Source organism: Triticum urartu, chromosome 3A, assembly GCF_056163025.1.
Source record: "Triticum urartu cultivar PI428250 chromosome 3A, HENAU_Tu73, whole genome shotgun sequence".
NCBI classification, from domain to species: domain Eukaryota; kingdom Viridiplantae; phylum Streptophyta; class Magnoliopsida; order Poales; family Poaceae; genus Triticum; species Triticum urartu.
The window spans coordinates 7326993-7342961 of NC_141875.1; the positions used below are offsets into that span (position 1 = coordinate 7326993).

The 15969-nt window shown below is 44.2% G+C and overlaps 1 pseudogene; it reads left to right on the forward strand.

The window, feature by feature from the left end:
• Positions 1 to 4064: 4064 nt before the first annotated feature.
• LOC125547531 (G-type lectin S-receptor-like serine/threonine-protein kinase SD2-5) lies at positions 4065 to 5775 on the forward strand (annotated as a pseudogene).
• The last annotated feature ends 10194 nt before the right edge of the window (positions 5776 to 15969 follow it).

Here is a 15969-nt window from a genome sequence, read left to right on the forward strand (position 1 = left end):
GCCGGTAATGATATTCTGGTCGCGCCGTTCTCAGAGAAGGAGGTGTTTGATGCTATTGCACAGATGAAAAACAATAAGGCTCCCGGACCGGATGGATTCCCGGTCGAGTTTTATAAAAAGTGCTGGCACATTATTAAGGGGGATTTGTTACCTATGTTTCATGATCTGTTCTCTGGACAGCTTAACTTATGTCATTTGAACTTTGGAACTATCACATTGCTTCCTAAGAAACGGATGCGGTGAGAATTGAGCAGTTCAGGCTGATCTGCCTCCTTAATGTTAGTTTCAAAATCTTCACCAAGGTCAGGACTAATAGGCTCACACAGATTGCGCATTCTGTGGTGCAGCAATCCCAAACTGCTTTCATGCCGGACAGAAACATCCTTGAAGGGGTGGTCGTCCTTCATGAAACGCTCCATGAAATTCATTCCAAAAAATTAGACGGAGTAATTTTTAAGGTGGATTTCGAGAAAGCGTATGATAAGGTCAAATGGCCATTCCTCCAACAGGCTTTGCGTATGAAAGGTTTTGATGAAGCCTGGCGTCGGTAGGTTGAATCATTTACGCAAAAAGGAAGTGTGGGAATTAAAGTGAATGACGACATAGGTCATTACTTCCAGACACATAAAGGCCTAAGACAAGGAGATCCGATGTCCCCTATCCTGTTTAACATTGTGGTGGATATGTTAGCAATTTTGATAGGAAGGGCTAAGGAGAATGGTCAAGTAGGTGGCTTGGTACCTCATCTTGTTGATGGAGGTGTATCCATCCTTCAGTACGCTGATGATACAATCATCTTTATGGAGCATGACTTGGCCAAGGCGAGAAATATGAAGCTGGTGTTATGCCTTTTTGAACAATTGACCGGGTTAAAGATTAACTTTCATAAGAGCGAGTTGTTCTGCTTTGGTAGAGCCAAAGAAGAACAAGAGGCTTATAGGCAATTGTTTGGGTGTGAGTTGGGGGATTTACCTTTCTCGTACCTAGGTATTCCAATCCACCATCGTAGGCTGACAAACAGAGAATGGAAGTGCATCGAGGACCGATTTGAGAAGAAACTGAGTTGCTGGAAGGGTAAGTTCATGTCATACGGAGGCCGATTAATTCTGATTAATTCGGTGCTTACGAGTATGGCTATGTTTCTCTTATCGTTCTTTGAGGTCCCAGTCGGTGTTAGGAAAAGACTGGACTTCTATCGATCGCGTTTCTTTTGGCAGGGTGATGAACTTAAAAGAAAATACAGGCTTACTAGATGGGATATCATCTGTAGACCGAAGGACCAAGGGGGTCTTGGTATTGAGAATCTTGAGGTCAAAAACAGATGCCTTCTTAGTAAGTGGCTGTGGAAGCTCTCTTCTGAGACTGATGCCACGTGGGCGCAGATCCTTCGTAGCAAGTACCTCCAGACAAAAACTTTTTCCCAGGTCACAGTCAGGCCGACTGACTCGCCCTTTTGGAAAGGACTGATGAAAGTCAAACAGTCCTTGTTTAATAGAACAAAGTTTGTTATTGGAAACGGCGCTAGTACACGCTTTTGGGAGGATACTTGGCTAGGCGAGACACCCTTGGCCATTCAATATCCGTCTTTGTATCGTATTGTTCAATGACGTGAGGTATTCGTTGCAACGGTATTTCAATCTATCCCCCTTAATATTTAGTTTAGACGGTCGCTAGCGGGCAATCATTGGGAAGAATGGCTCCGTCTAGTTAGGAGACTGATGGAGGTTCTGCTTTCCCAACAACCTAATGAATTACGCTGGAAACTGACTAGGTCGGGAGTATTCATGGTTAAATCAATGTATATTGATGTTATTAATTCGACCTCCATTCCCACTTCCAAGAATGTCTGGGATGTCAAAGTTCCGTTGAAAATAAAAGTGTTTATGTGGTTTGTTCATAAACAAGTTATTTTAACCAAGGACAATTTGATAAAGCGTAATTGGACAAGACCTACTAGGTGTAGTTTCTGTGATCGGGATGAGACCATCAAACACCTCTTTCTTGATTGCCCGTTGGCCAAAGTCCTTTGGCGGACGGTCCACATTGCTTTTAATATTACTCCACCGAATTCTGTCAACGTGTTATTTGGGACATGGCTTAATGGGATTGAGCCAGACTTAGCGAGACACATTCGGGTTGGAGTTTGCGCTTTGATGTGGACTATCTGGAATTGCAGAAATGACTTGGGTTTTAACAGAACATCACGTATTCATTTTTTGCAGGTTACTTTCAGAGCCACAACACTGATCCGTTCGTGGTCGCTACTCACTCCGACGGGGGCCAGGGAGCATTTGGTTATTGGATCTATCCACTGGGAGATGGTAGCTCGGGACATCTTCAACCGGTTTGGATGGTGGTCATGTAATAGGATAGGCAATTAGTTCACCTATCTATCTATTAGCCAGCCGGTTGTGGCGTCTTTTCTTGACTAGTTTGTGTTTCTAGCCCTTTTTGGCTCTCTGTGAGCTTGATTTCCTTTTTCTGCATTTGGAGACTTTGGAACCTTGTTGGAACTTGTTTTTTGGTTAATAAAAGGGCCGTATGCATCACTCTGATGCAGAGGCCGGGGAGTCCCCCCGTTTCGAAAAAAATTCCATGTTTATGGTATAATTAGGAGACTAGAAGTATATCCTTTTTCGGAATGGGCGCAGAAGAGTTGCCTCATTCAATAACTAAAGAGTTGAGATTATGAGATACATTAATAACAAGCAGCAAAAAGAAGAGATCACAGGCTCTAAGAAACAAAAGAAAAAATGTCTACTCCGAGGATGATATTTTGCCAAAAAGCATGCTTTATATGATTTTTTTTCAATAAAGGGCATTTTTATTATCTCAAAATGAAGCATGAAGCAGATACAAATCATGATGAGCGACACCCGACCTCTGCATAGCTAAGATGCACACAACCACAAAAAGAATTGTCTGACAAAGTATGTAAAAAAACCCGACAATTCGGCAACGGTAAAGCCATATGAGACCAAAACTATGCCTATATCGACGAAGGAGGTGGACCGATCCGGAGATTATGCTGCCACCCATCTTGGGTAAAAACCTCCCTGGCCACCCGCTCCAACCGCATACATGCCACCTTGAACAATGACTGGTACTCCGTTCGGTACAGTGTAGACCACATACGAAGCCAATGCGTACAATGGTAAATAACCTGCATAGGAGAGGATATTTTGTCATTAAAAACACAATCATTTTACATAGCCAAAGCGACCATAGTAAGGCAGACGCTCCCACCCGACTTAGCGTACTAATCGTATTTGGTATTCCGTCAAGCCAGTGACCATATATATTGGCAACACTTGTCGGCGATACAAATTGGACGCTATTTGGATGACGAACCATGTAGAACGCGCAAACTTCCATTGAAAGAAGAGGTGTTTGATTGTCTCGCCATGAGTACAAAAACTACACTTCTTGCTTCCTTGCCAGTTGCGTCTAGCAAGATTGTCTTTAGTTAGCACAACTCCTCTTCGAAGATACCACATGAAAATCATAACTTTTAGTGGCATCTTTGATTTCCATATTAGTTTATTATTGTCCATTGGAATCTCTAAGTGCAATAGTGCACGATACATAGAGTCAACTGTGAAATACCCCGATGTAGTTAGATTCCAGCGAAACACATCCTGCCCTTGTGTCAAGTTAATCAAATCCAAACGGGATAGTAGATGTTGCCATGACACAAGGCGGGGGCCAATCAAATCCCTCCTAAATGATACATTCGGTGGGAAAGAGCTGAGAACGTGCGCAAGAGTATCACTCTTATCATGTACTATGCGGTACACGACTTTTTCTAGCGACTTGTCCTCCTAGAAACGTATCACAGAACCGTCTTTTATAGCGAAGGATCCGAAGCGAAAAACATGTTTCTTTACCGCCATCAGACAAGCCCAAAAATGTGAGTGCTTTATATGATAACACCTATGCAAGATCTGACCGCATTTTCGTGTCGCGTTTGCATATTCCTTACAGTCAAAATCATCAAACTACACATTATACTGATGTAACTCTTTTTTTCTTTCTTGAAAACATAGAGAATAATTCGAAAGGGACTAACAAGCAAACAAGTCCGGCAAAGCTAAGTCAGGCCCTACCAAGATTATAGAGCATGTTAGGCTGTTTTATGCTGACCGTTGAATCATTCAACACACAGATGCGGTCCCTGCCTGCTATCCCCTACCACTCTTCCAGCCTGTTAGGTGTAAGTTTGTCACAGCCACAGGAGCCCTATCCCAAGTTTGCATTGAGACTCTTATTCAAGTTAACGGGTGGAATCACAAATCATAACACAAAGGAACAAATGGCAACAGTGAGTACGTCGTCGGCTCTCCACCTCCGGCCTCTCCTCCTCCTCCTCCTCCTCCTCTTCCCTATTGCTACCATCACGGCGAGTACATTCCATGGCTCCATTGCCAGTGGTACCACGATCAATCGAACCGTTATCGGTGGTACCACGGGCTATCGCCCAATATCGCCTACAGCTGCTAGGCCCTTGCCTGCACCCCCGGCCAAGGTAACACCTATGACCCCAAGTGCTCAGCCTGCGCCCCCGCCCAAGGTAATACCTACGGCCTGAGTGCTCTGCCTGAACCTATTGGGACAACAAGCATGAAAGTGAAATCCTCCTCTGTAAGAAGAGTTGTAGCAATTTTAGCTCCTGTAGTTGGCTTCATTTTGCTTAGCATCTTGTTCCTCGACACCTATTTTATACGTAAACGAAGAACACAACGAAAATATGAGATGGAGATGGAGGAAGAGTTTGGGGAGCTACAAGGAACACCAATGAGGTTCACATTTCAGCAGCTAAATGCAGCAACCGAGCAATTCGCAGACAAGCTCGGGGAAGGAGGATTTGGGTCTGTTTTCAAGGGTCAATTTGGTGATGAAAGGATTGCAGTAAAACGTTTGGATCGAGCGGGTCAGGGCAAAAAAGAATTTTCTGCAGAGGTTCAAACAATTGGCAGCATTCATCATATTAATTTGGTCAGATTAATTGGTTTCTGTGCAGAGAAATCGCATAGGCTCTTGGTATATGAGTACATGCCAAAAGGATCCTTGGATAGATGGATCTATCATCAACATGACAATGATTCACCTCCCCTGAATTGGAGCACGCGGTGCAAGATTATCACTCACATAGCTAAGGGTCTCGCTTATCTTCATGAGGAGTGCATGAAAAAGATTGCCAATTTGGATATCAAACCACAAAACATCCTCTTAGATGATGACTTCAATGCTAAACTTTCTGATTTTGGACTATGCAAGCTCATTGACAGGGATATGAGTCAAGTGTTTACCAAAATGAGAGGCACACCTGGATATTTAGCTCCTGAATGGTTGACATCACAGATCACGGAAAAGGCTGATGTCTATAGCTTTGGTGTTGTGGTCATGGAAGTCATCAGCGGAAGAAAGAACCTCGACAATTCTCGATCCGAAGAGAGCATCCATCTCATCACCCAATTGGAGGAAAAGGTGAAGACTAATCGGTTGGTAGAATTGATTGACAATAAGAGTAACAATATGCTGTCACATAAGCAGGATGTAATTGAGATGATGAAGCTCGCAATGTGGTGTTTGTAGATTGATTGCAAAAGAAGGCCTAAAATGTCTGAGGTAGTCAAGGTCTTGGAAGGTGCCATGAATGCAGAGAGCAACATTGATCATAACTTCGTTGCAACATATCAAGTGTATTTCAGCGCTGCTGGAAATGTGGTCTCATCGGTTCCACCTCTAGCTCCACATGTATCAGGTCCCAGGTGAAATGACAAAATCTTGACAACATAGACAATTAGATTACAAGCAGGACATGAGATATTCTTATGTAAAGCAAATGACAAGTCTGTTGTATCTTCTAAAATTATTATAATCTGAAGCCCCTTATCTTGAGTTAATTTTACCTGCAAAGTATTTCAATATTGCAAACCTTCTTGTTCTACAGCAGCTGGACTTAATTTATTTATTAGAATGTTCAATTTTTTCATGTAATGCAAGTCTGTTTTCAGATCAACTAATGCAGATATTTTTCTAGTCATTGCAGTTGAAATTAATAGCATCTTCCAAAATGCTCCTAAGCTCCAACAAAGGAGAGAAATGAACAAAATTAAAGATATTTGGATGTACCGACTAGTAATGTCTATCACAAGTCGGAAATCACAAGTACTTTTAAGTTCTCCCAATTTCTAGTGTGCTTTTATTACATGATAGGTTGTGCTATGCTTAGTAATGTGTGTCGTATAAGGCATTCAATCTTCGAATCAGTTAGACTTCTGGTACTCATAAAGTGTACTGCGTCATCATACGTTTGGATAGTTGGCAGTGTTTCAAGTTTGTACATGGAAGTACTCGTGGTATTAATTTGCTGCTCATCGATCTCTGCTACTGTGACCATGAGAATCCCCCTATTAACCAGGCTATATGGCATCAATTCACGAGAATTTGACAAATAACAATAATAGAGCCAGTCAGAAGTTAGCACATACCACTCATGTGACTCCATGGTGCTGTGGATTAGCTGAATTCCCTCAGTAAGCTGTCCGTCGATCGCCACGGAGCTCCTCAGTTCCACCTCCGGCCTCACATGTATCGGAAATGAGATGAAATGAGACAATCCTACCAGAGAAGGTAGGCAATTAGATTATGAGAAGGACATACTTATATAAATAAAATGGCATGTCTGTTGTATCTTCTCGAATTATTACAATCCAAGGCCCAGTTTTACCTGAAAAATAGTTCTACATTGCAAACCATGTTGTTCTACAGCGGCTGGACTGAATTTCTCATTAGAATGTTCAATTTCTCCATGTAATGCGGGTCTGTTTTTAGATCAACTAACACTCGTATTTTTCTAGTCATTGTAGTTTTGGCGGCCTCTTAGCCGCCTGCAGGACCGAGACGCCATCGACACCCTCATCGCCAACCTTCACGCGATGGCTATCTGCTTGGCGTCGCCGCTTTCTCCGCCATCTCCAGAGCCGGATTAGCCACTTGGTGGCAGTTGCTTCGCCATTTGTGTTTTATTTAGGACTAGTTGAGTTGTGCCCTCGGCAGAACCCCTTTTGAACATGTGTGTTTGTGCTACTTCGTGTATGTGTGTGTGTGTGTAGTGCACTCTTGTTAGATGTTGTGGCTTGGTTGTTTTGCTTTATATATAAAGCGAGGCGGAAGCCTTTTTCGGTAGTCATTGTAGTTGAAATCAACGACTTGTTCCAAAATGCTTCTAGGCTCCAACACAGCGGAGACATGGACATAATGAAAGAAATTTTGGATGTGTCACGGGCGGCAGAGAAAGGGGACGGATGGGCCCTGTTGATTTTTTTCTCTCTAGTCGATCCGGGCCACGAACGTTCAGACTTACGCGTCAACATGAGACATGTTATTGGGCCAGTTGAAGACGCCTACTTGACTGGATTGCTTCACTATTACTTGAGGTGGTAGCAGTGGCGTAGCTTGTTCTGCTCTCGGATATGAACTGGTGGTATCAATCAGGTTCGAACTCCGATGTTTTGATGTGTTGACATGGCAATATATTTGACAGATTCCTAGTACTATTAATGGTCGTATGGTGCCATGAAGAACAAGAAACTGGAGACTAAGATTATAGAATATGAAGCTGAAATTAAAAGGAATGAGAAAGAAAAGAGGGCAATGGTTAAGATGCACAAGGAAATATTGCTCTATAGGGATAGGATTTTTGGATTTGGTGGTCTTCTGTATCTTGGCCTGCTTGCCATTATGATTGCTATCATAGTTAGCAAGTAGATTGTTCATAAAGTTATTGACATCATTGTAATTAACATGATGAAATGCTGGTGAATTATTTGCTATTCAGTTTATGGGCAAACTGTAACAGAGATTGCAGTAGAAATAACATGGGGCCATCATGATTGGTAGACAATGCACTTTTGGCATGTTCTATATTTGGCAGACAATGCACTTTTGGCATGTTCTATATTTAGCAGACAATGCACTTTTGGCATATTCTATATTTGGTAAGTGAAGCACATGGGCACATCACCTAGCAACACTACTGATTTGTGCAGCAGTCCAGTTCATTGTCTTGTTGCGACATAGGAGCAACATCTAGCAGCACCTACACCTTTGATGCAACACTGAAGCAAACAACAGTACATATTCAATATTCTGAAATTTAACTGAACTTGACACTTAGGGTGAGCAGTAGATATTCAGTTCTTCAGCCACGAAGAACCCGACCAAACCGTACCGATTGCATAACTTATATGCTTACATATAAAAGCATACCTAACCAACATCAAACCCAAAATAATGTTAACTTATATGCTAAAACATATAACATCATACCTAACTTAAGATAACCAGCGGCTTCCTCCTCCTTCAGCAACTGTGCCCATCTTCACTTCTTCAGAAATTTGAGGCGGCGTGAGCGGTGCCCCACACACGAAGAAGCCTTCTTCTTGACCGCCGTCCTGTTCGACAGCTGCGCCACCTGATCCTGAGCCACGTGATCCTGAGCCACCTCCTCTTCTTCCACCATCACTATGTCAGGGAGGAGGGGCAGGAGCTCGACGTCGATGGGCATTGTCTTGCCACCCTCGATGGCGACCGGCGCTACCATCTGCACGGCGTCCTCCTCGCCCTCCTCATGGTCATCAGGGATGACCAGTACCTCATCCACGACGTCAGAGCCCAACGGCAGGACTGGCTTCGACATGTGGCGGACCTGGTAGTCCGGGCTGATGGGCGCAGGGAGAGCGAGCTCGACGTCGACGCGCTCCGCCCTCGATGCGACGCGTGCTAGATCTGGCCGCAACGTCATGGTGGTGGAGCGGTACATCCACCACCTTGCGCACTGAACACGGGAGTCGCTCAGCATGGCCTCTCGCATTGCCCAGACGAGGAGGAGAGCCGGCGGGATGCCGCGGCCGTAAGGGAAGGCGCGCTTCTTCTCGGCGTCGGTGAGGACTTTGACGAGGCCACACGCGTGGTTGACCAACATCTCCATGCTGGGGAACCAGCCACACACCTTCGTCAACTGCGTGCGCCACCCCTCGTCATCGCCGGCGAGCTCCATCACCGCTCTCTGCCAGCCGAGGCTTATCTCCATGGAGGCGGCTGCAGCAGTCGCCGGCGAGGGTTTTCTCGATCTACTGTAGGTGGGGATTATAGGGGAGTTCGAACCGGCGCACGTGGTAGATGGGTGAATGTGTGGTGGGGAGTGGTAAGTTACTTATTTAATGGCAGTTAGGACGTGGGGAGGGGAAATGTACAATATTCTTTCTACCATGTATAACTAATTTATTTAGGTCGGATTTTCTTCCTTATTTATAGATGTAAAAGGTTGACACTCCCACTAAAAAAAGTGCCGATCGAGTTGCTACAATATATAGGAACCAAACACTCGATGTTAAACGTCGAACTAAATTTGATGCCATAATGTGAAAAGGATATACTGTCATGTTCACTCGATTCATCTGTAAAAAATTGAAGCAAGTGTTCTACTCTTCTTCTTTCTCCACTTCTCTGCACATGATAAAAGACAAGATAAGTTAATGAATGATAATTTTTTAATAATCCAAAATGCATACAAACACTTACTTCTGATTTAGTTTGCATTTCTTGCTACGTAGTGTGTCCTAGCAATTTGCAAGCGCCGCACCGGGTTTTCAACTCATCAAAAGATAGTGGTCTACCATTTTTCGAGACAGGGCGGTTCTCATCTACCTTTGTTGCACCTTTGCTTGACACATTCATAGGATCTTTAACTGCAACCATGTTGCCTTCACCATCGTCTACATATTCAACTGCACACTTACTGAAGTCATTTGTATTCTTGCTCAAATTTTCCTGTAGCAGATCATACTCATGACTCTTAGCTATCACAGCCTTCAAACTTTCCTGTAACTGATCCCACAAAGCTGGGTGTTTGCATGCCGCATGCATAGCTTCTGAAGCTAACACACTGACCTGGCTATATTTCATTCTTTCCCCTGCCTCAGTCCAACCAAATCCCAACAGATCGCTTGTGCGCCTCGCGGGCAGTCCCAACCTTGCTTGTTTCGTGAACCGAACAAGAACTAAACACTTTGGTATTTCAGATATATTCAAGTACTTCAGTACATGGAATATGTGCTTGCAAGGTAGACCCTTTCGAATCATTCTTCTGCAGCTGCACCGTATAGGTTCTGCGAAATTTACTGGTGTATACTCCACCCAAAAACGGCTCTTCCGGTTATTCTTCCAGGCCACGATGTACTGCTGTGATCCGTCTCCCAGCTTAATTTCTACATTCTAAGATCATCTTGCAACATATAGAAGTTTGCTGGAGTGAAGACGTGAGAAGCAGCTATCTCAAGTTCCCTCGAGCTAATAACTGGCACCGGTAAACTCTGTGAGGCCGTGCAGTCATCTCGCGCCTCGTTTTCACGGATACGTACAACGAGGTCCTCATAATGCAAAATCATATCTACCAGGGTCATTTCACCATCTAGGTGGAGGTGAAGGCATGAGTTCAGGCTTTCACTCCGCTGGTTGCTTTTCATGCCAAGCCAAAACCCCTCTGTCAGATAAGCCGTGGCCCACAGTCTCCTCTTCTTATACATCCGTCTCAACCATGTTACAGTTTTTTCTGACTGCCATCTTTTGGAAAACGCATGCCATCTCTCCTCAAACGTGACCATGGACGTGTTGTAGTACAAAAGAGTACGAAACTCCTTCAAGGACTTGTGAGTGAGGTGAATTTTTATATTTTTTCTATATGCCACGTACATATACGGTGCCACACGTCTGGCAAGACTTCATGAATTGCCTTGATCATCGCAGCGTCGGCGTCTGTGATTACACTCTTCGGCATCTTTTGACACATGGACCTCAAAAAAGTCTGCAGCAGCCACGCGTATGCCTGTTCGGTCTCGTCTGAAACTATTGCACAACCAAAAACAGTGGTCTTCCGGTGATTGTTAAGACCAACAAAAGGTATGAATGGCATACCATAGCGGTTCATCTTGTACGTGCTGTCAAATACAAGCACGTCGCCGAAGTCCTCATAGTCATGACGAGACTGGGAGTCACACCAGAACATCCTATTCAAGTGTCCTTCCTTATCTAGCTTGTACTCGAAAAAGAAGCTAGGATCCCTCTGTTTCCTACTGGCCATGATGCCTATGGCTGTGGCAGCATCACCTTTTGAAAGCAGCTTCCTCTTCTCCCTGGCGCAAAGGTTGTATATTTCACGCCTGGTAAAACCAACACCGCCATACCATACATGTTTGCTGATGAAGGAATCAATCATGTCGTGAATTCTAATCCCTGCAGCTCCCATGGACATTATCTCATGCTTCTAGTACTCTTTGATTTTTCTGTGGGACCAAAGAAAAGGTACCTCGTCCGGTCCTGCCAACATATGGCTATGTTTGTCCTCAAAACTTTCAACATACCAAACCCCACGCTTTTGGTCAAGCTTGACGGTCAGGTGTGCTTCGCAAAAGCAGCGTGTCTCGGCTCTGGGCCTACGGCTGTATCCTTCCTTGGTTAGCAACTTGCTGTCACATTTCCCTTGTCTCGAACAAACAAACCGCCTATAACGCATATGATGTGACTCGGTTTTGCTATACCTGACCTTATTCTTTCTAATGCTGAAATCATTAACTCTAGCATAGCTGTTATAGAAATCATACGCAGCATCGTGAGACATAAAAGTCATTTCCATTATCTGCATGAACATATCCCTTTTATCATCTGCACTGGCAGTATCTTGGACATTCTTTGCCCCATCATCTTCTGTCACCTACACAATCAAAACATAGCCATGAAAACAATTTTCTATGGTTTAACATTACTTCCATAGAACATTGATTACACAAATACCTCACTCATGATGACCGACGACTGCGAATCCCCAGAATCGGGTGCATCTAATGATTCGTCGTTAAGGCCTGTCTCCGCGTCGGATTCACCGTAATAGTCGTACGCATTATGACATTCGAAAAATGAACTGAAAAATACAACACGAATACATAATTACTTATCATATAATATTCCAGAATGAATTCAATTTGCATGCCAACAAAAATTTTCACTTACGTTCCTGACTAATGTAATCTTCATTCGAGAGCTCCGAATTGTTTTCTTGACCATCATCATGCTCATCCATCTATAAATTTTCAACACAAAAATATAATGTTGTCGGATGGCACCAAAAAATTACAACATGATAATGCCACTCACATTAAAATCTTCCCATTCGTTCCCATTCTCTGACTAATCTCCAAGATCTGAATTTTCATCATCTGACCAATCTTCTATCCAGTCTTTCATCAGTTCTCCAAACTCCATGTCTACCATCATATCAGTTAACTCCTCGTCCGCCATTTCCTACAACAAATAATATGTATCAACACATGTCAAAACATTATCAATGAAGAAATATACAACACATAGCACAAGATCACGGATGTTATGTAAACAACCCCAACCGAGGCCATTCAGATCTGCCAAACCAAGTCAGGAAGATGGCCATGGCACCCGTCGTGATCACTTTCAATCGCGAGGAGCAGCACTACAAAACCTAGCTAGATCTGTGGTTACCTCTGCCGCCGGATACCTAGGTTAGCCGCCACATCAAATAACGATAGTCCTGGTGGACACAGCCGATGGCAGCCGACGCTACGTGAACCCTACACTGAAGAAACCCAGATCACGAGGAGCAGCACTACCGGAACAAGATCCACGATCGCATGCGCCGCCGGGTAGGTAGGTTACCCGCCCCGCTAGGTTAACCACTACCTCTGACGGCGGCAGTTCGTTCGATGTTGCCGCGAGCGAGACTAGAGGGGTGCGGGGGGATGCGGGATGCGGTACCTGTGAGCGCTGGAGATTCACGACGTTGCCGCGCCCGCTGTCCGACGAGATCGCCGGCGACGAGATAGCCGCCGCCGGAGATCCACTGCATGAATTATGGAGCTGCGTGAATGCTCGCGAGATTGATGGAGCTGCGTGAATGATTGGATCCGGCAGGTCCTACGTGGTCGTGGGGTCGTGTGATGTTTTTTTCAGACCAGGGTACTATACGTATACGGTCTGGGTTGTACAGGGCTAGACAGGCCTTGGATCTGGGCTACAGCGGGCCAGGAAAAAAACAAACTCGCGGGGACAGAAATACCCCTCGAAAATTAGGTTAAGGGGGAGCACCGGAGCAGGGCTCAGGTTCAATCGCACTTGAAGCTCTGTCCCACCAATGAAGATAATCATCTATTCTTTACCAACAATTCGAAGAAATAAAAATTAATAAACACTTAGACGAAACAATCAGACGACGGGCAATTGCACACGCCCCGTTGCCGTACTGGGAAGGAGGACGTGGGCAGGATCGGCGAGACGACGCGATCCGCGACGGCGGAAAATTGATGCGGTGGTTCCTTCTAATGGCCGATGTGGGCATGCGGCGTGGCGAGGCCCAAATTTCACAATGCGGCAGTTGTATCAGCGGAATCGCATGGTTGAGGGGGAGGTCCTAGTCGGCGCCTTAAGCGCCCAGAAGCGAAACTGGCGCTCACAGGAGACCTGTTGGGCCGGCCCATGAACACGTAACGCACCGAAAATACTGTAGGGCAAAAACATACAGAAAAAGCGGAAGAGACTAACTACCACCGTATCACTCGGGTGCTAGTGATCCAAAGCAACGCGCATTTCTAAAATACTATTGCGCACAAGTTCACTAATTTGAGAAACAATGTTCACCAGTTGAACGGTGTGACTAGTTGACCGTTGACAGTTCAAAAAATATGTGTATGCTTTTTTGAAAAAACAGGAATTAAAAAAATCATTCACAAAAAAAGTTCAGGGTTAAAAAAAGGTTGACGAATTTAAATGAAAAAAATCACAAAAATGAAAATAGTTCAACGAATTTGAAAAAGTTCATCGATTTTCAAAAAAAAATTCATTGATTTTGAAAAAACGTTCATTGTTTTGGAAAAAAATTCATAGATTTTGAGAAAAAGTTCATCGAATCTGGAAATAGTTCATCGTTTTGGAAAAAGGTTCATCAAATTTTAAAATATTCCATCGGATTTGAAAAAAGGTTCATTGATTTCGAAAATAGTTCATATATTTTGAAAATAGTTCACCGAATCTGAAAAAAGTTCACTTGATTTAAAAAAAAGTTCATCGGATTTAAAAAAAAGTTAATCGGATCTAAAAAAAAGTTCATCGAAATTGAAAAGGAATTCATGGATTTCGAAAAACGTTCACAGAATTCAAAAAAGGACGAGGAAAAAAGGAAAAAGAAAAAGAAAAAACTGAACCTACGTGGATAATAAATAAGTGGACTGAAATATCTATTAACAGAAGCGGTCGTGGCCGGGGTTTGTCTAGTGTCTCCTTAAGGCGTCGTTGGGGTGGTGGGAGCGATGCCCGGGCAAATAAATCTGCCTCAACACCACTCCCACACTGGCGGCGACCTTCACGGCGGCGTCTCGGAGTTGATGGCAACGTATGTTGTTCGGTCCTGTAGATCGGCAGCTTGGTCTTCTCGTCCTTCAGATCTGGGATGAATAAAAGTATTTCAGTTTCTTCCTCGATGTGGTGTTCTACACTGTGGTCCGTGAGGGATCTGGATGGAAGTGTGTTCAAGCGTGGATGGTGTGGCGACGGCATCTTCCCCGTGGTGGACTTGTGTTCTGGGGCTTCGTCGTTGCGACGACGTTTTCTCCAACGTCGGAGTGGAGCCCAGGAGGTCGTCCAGGAGTACGCGCAGATTGCTGTTTGCGCATGTCACAGCTGGAAGATGGTGTATCATGTGCTGGTTTTGTGGTTGGAGGCTGACAGTTCTGATTTCTTCCTCCGACGTTGTAGTCGTGCAGGGATGTCAGTTCTGGAGCTTGATGGCGTGTCCGGGGACATGTTGACCGGGTTTGATTCGTTCAACGACAATGGTTTTGCTTCTGGCAAACGACTTTGGAGGTCCGTAAAGCTGTTGATCAGCGATGGAGCCGCGTCGAGCTCGGGTGTAGAGGTGATCTGTCTTCCGTCCCTTTGGTGGTCGCTTCGGTGGTGTCGAAGGAGGGAGATAGGCGCTGGTTTTTTGCATAGGTTTATCCTATCTTTTCAGGTCTGTAAGGTCGATGTGTACATGCCTTGTAACTTGATTTCATCTTATAAATGAGACACGTATTACCATGTAAAAAAATACTGAAACTTTTTTTGCAAAAAACATTGGGTATGCATTGCATACCCTTGCATTAGCCTAGCTCCGCCCCTGCTCTGACCCATGGATAGTAAGCTTTCACACACCCCTATTCATAGTTAGTGCACCTCCAACGCAACCCGCAAAAAACTTCCCGCATTCGTCCGCGGAGATGGAAGCGGGAGGTCGACATCCAACACTAGCCGCATACATTTCAAACAATTTTTCAACAGTTTTCGATAAGTAAGAGTGTCGAACCCAACGAGGAGCTAAAGGTAGAACAAATATTCCCTAAAGTTCTATCGACCACCGATACAACTCTACGCACGCTTGAGGTTCGCTTTACCTAGAACAAGTATGAAACTAGAAGTACTTTGTAGGTGTTTTTGGATAGGTTTGCAAGAAGATACAGAGCAAAATAAAACTAGGGGCTGTTTAGATGAAGACACAACTAAGTTAGTTTTTGTGGAGAGTTTTTGTCAACAAGAAAGTTATTTGTCCCTAGGCCATCGATAACTAGACCGGTAATCATTATTGCAATTTCATTTGAGGGAGAGGCATAAGCTAACATACTTTCAATACTTGGATCATATGCACTTATGATTGGAACTCTAGCAAGCATCCGCAACTACTAAAGATCATTAAGGTAAAACCCAACATAGCATTAAAGCATCAAGTCCTCTTTATCCCATACGCAAACAACCTACTTACTCGGGTCTGTGCTTTTGTCACTCACGCCACCCACCATAAGCAAATCATGAACATATTGCAAACCCTACAGCGGTAATCCCTCACGC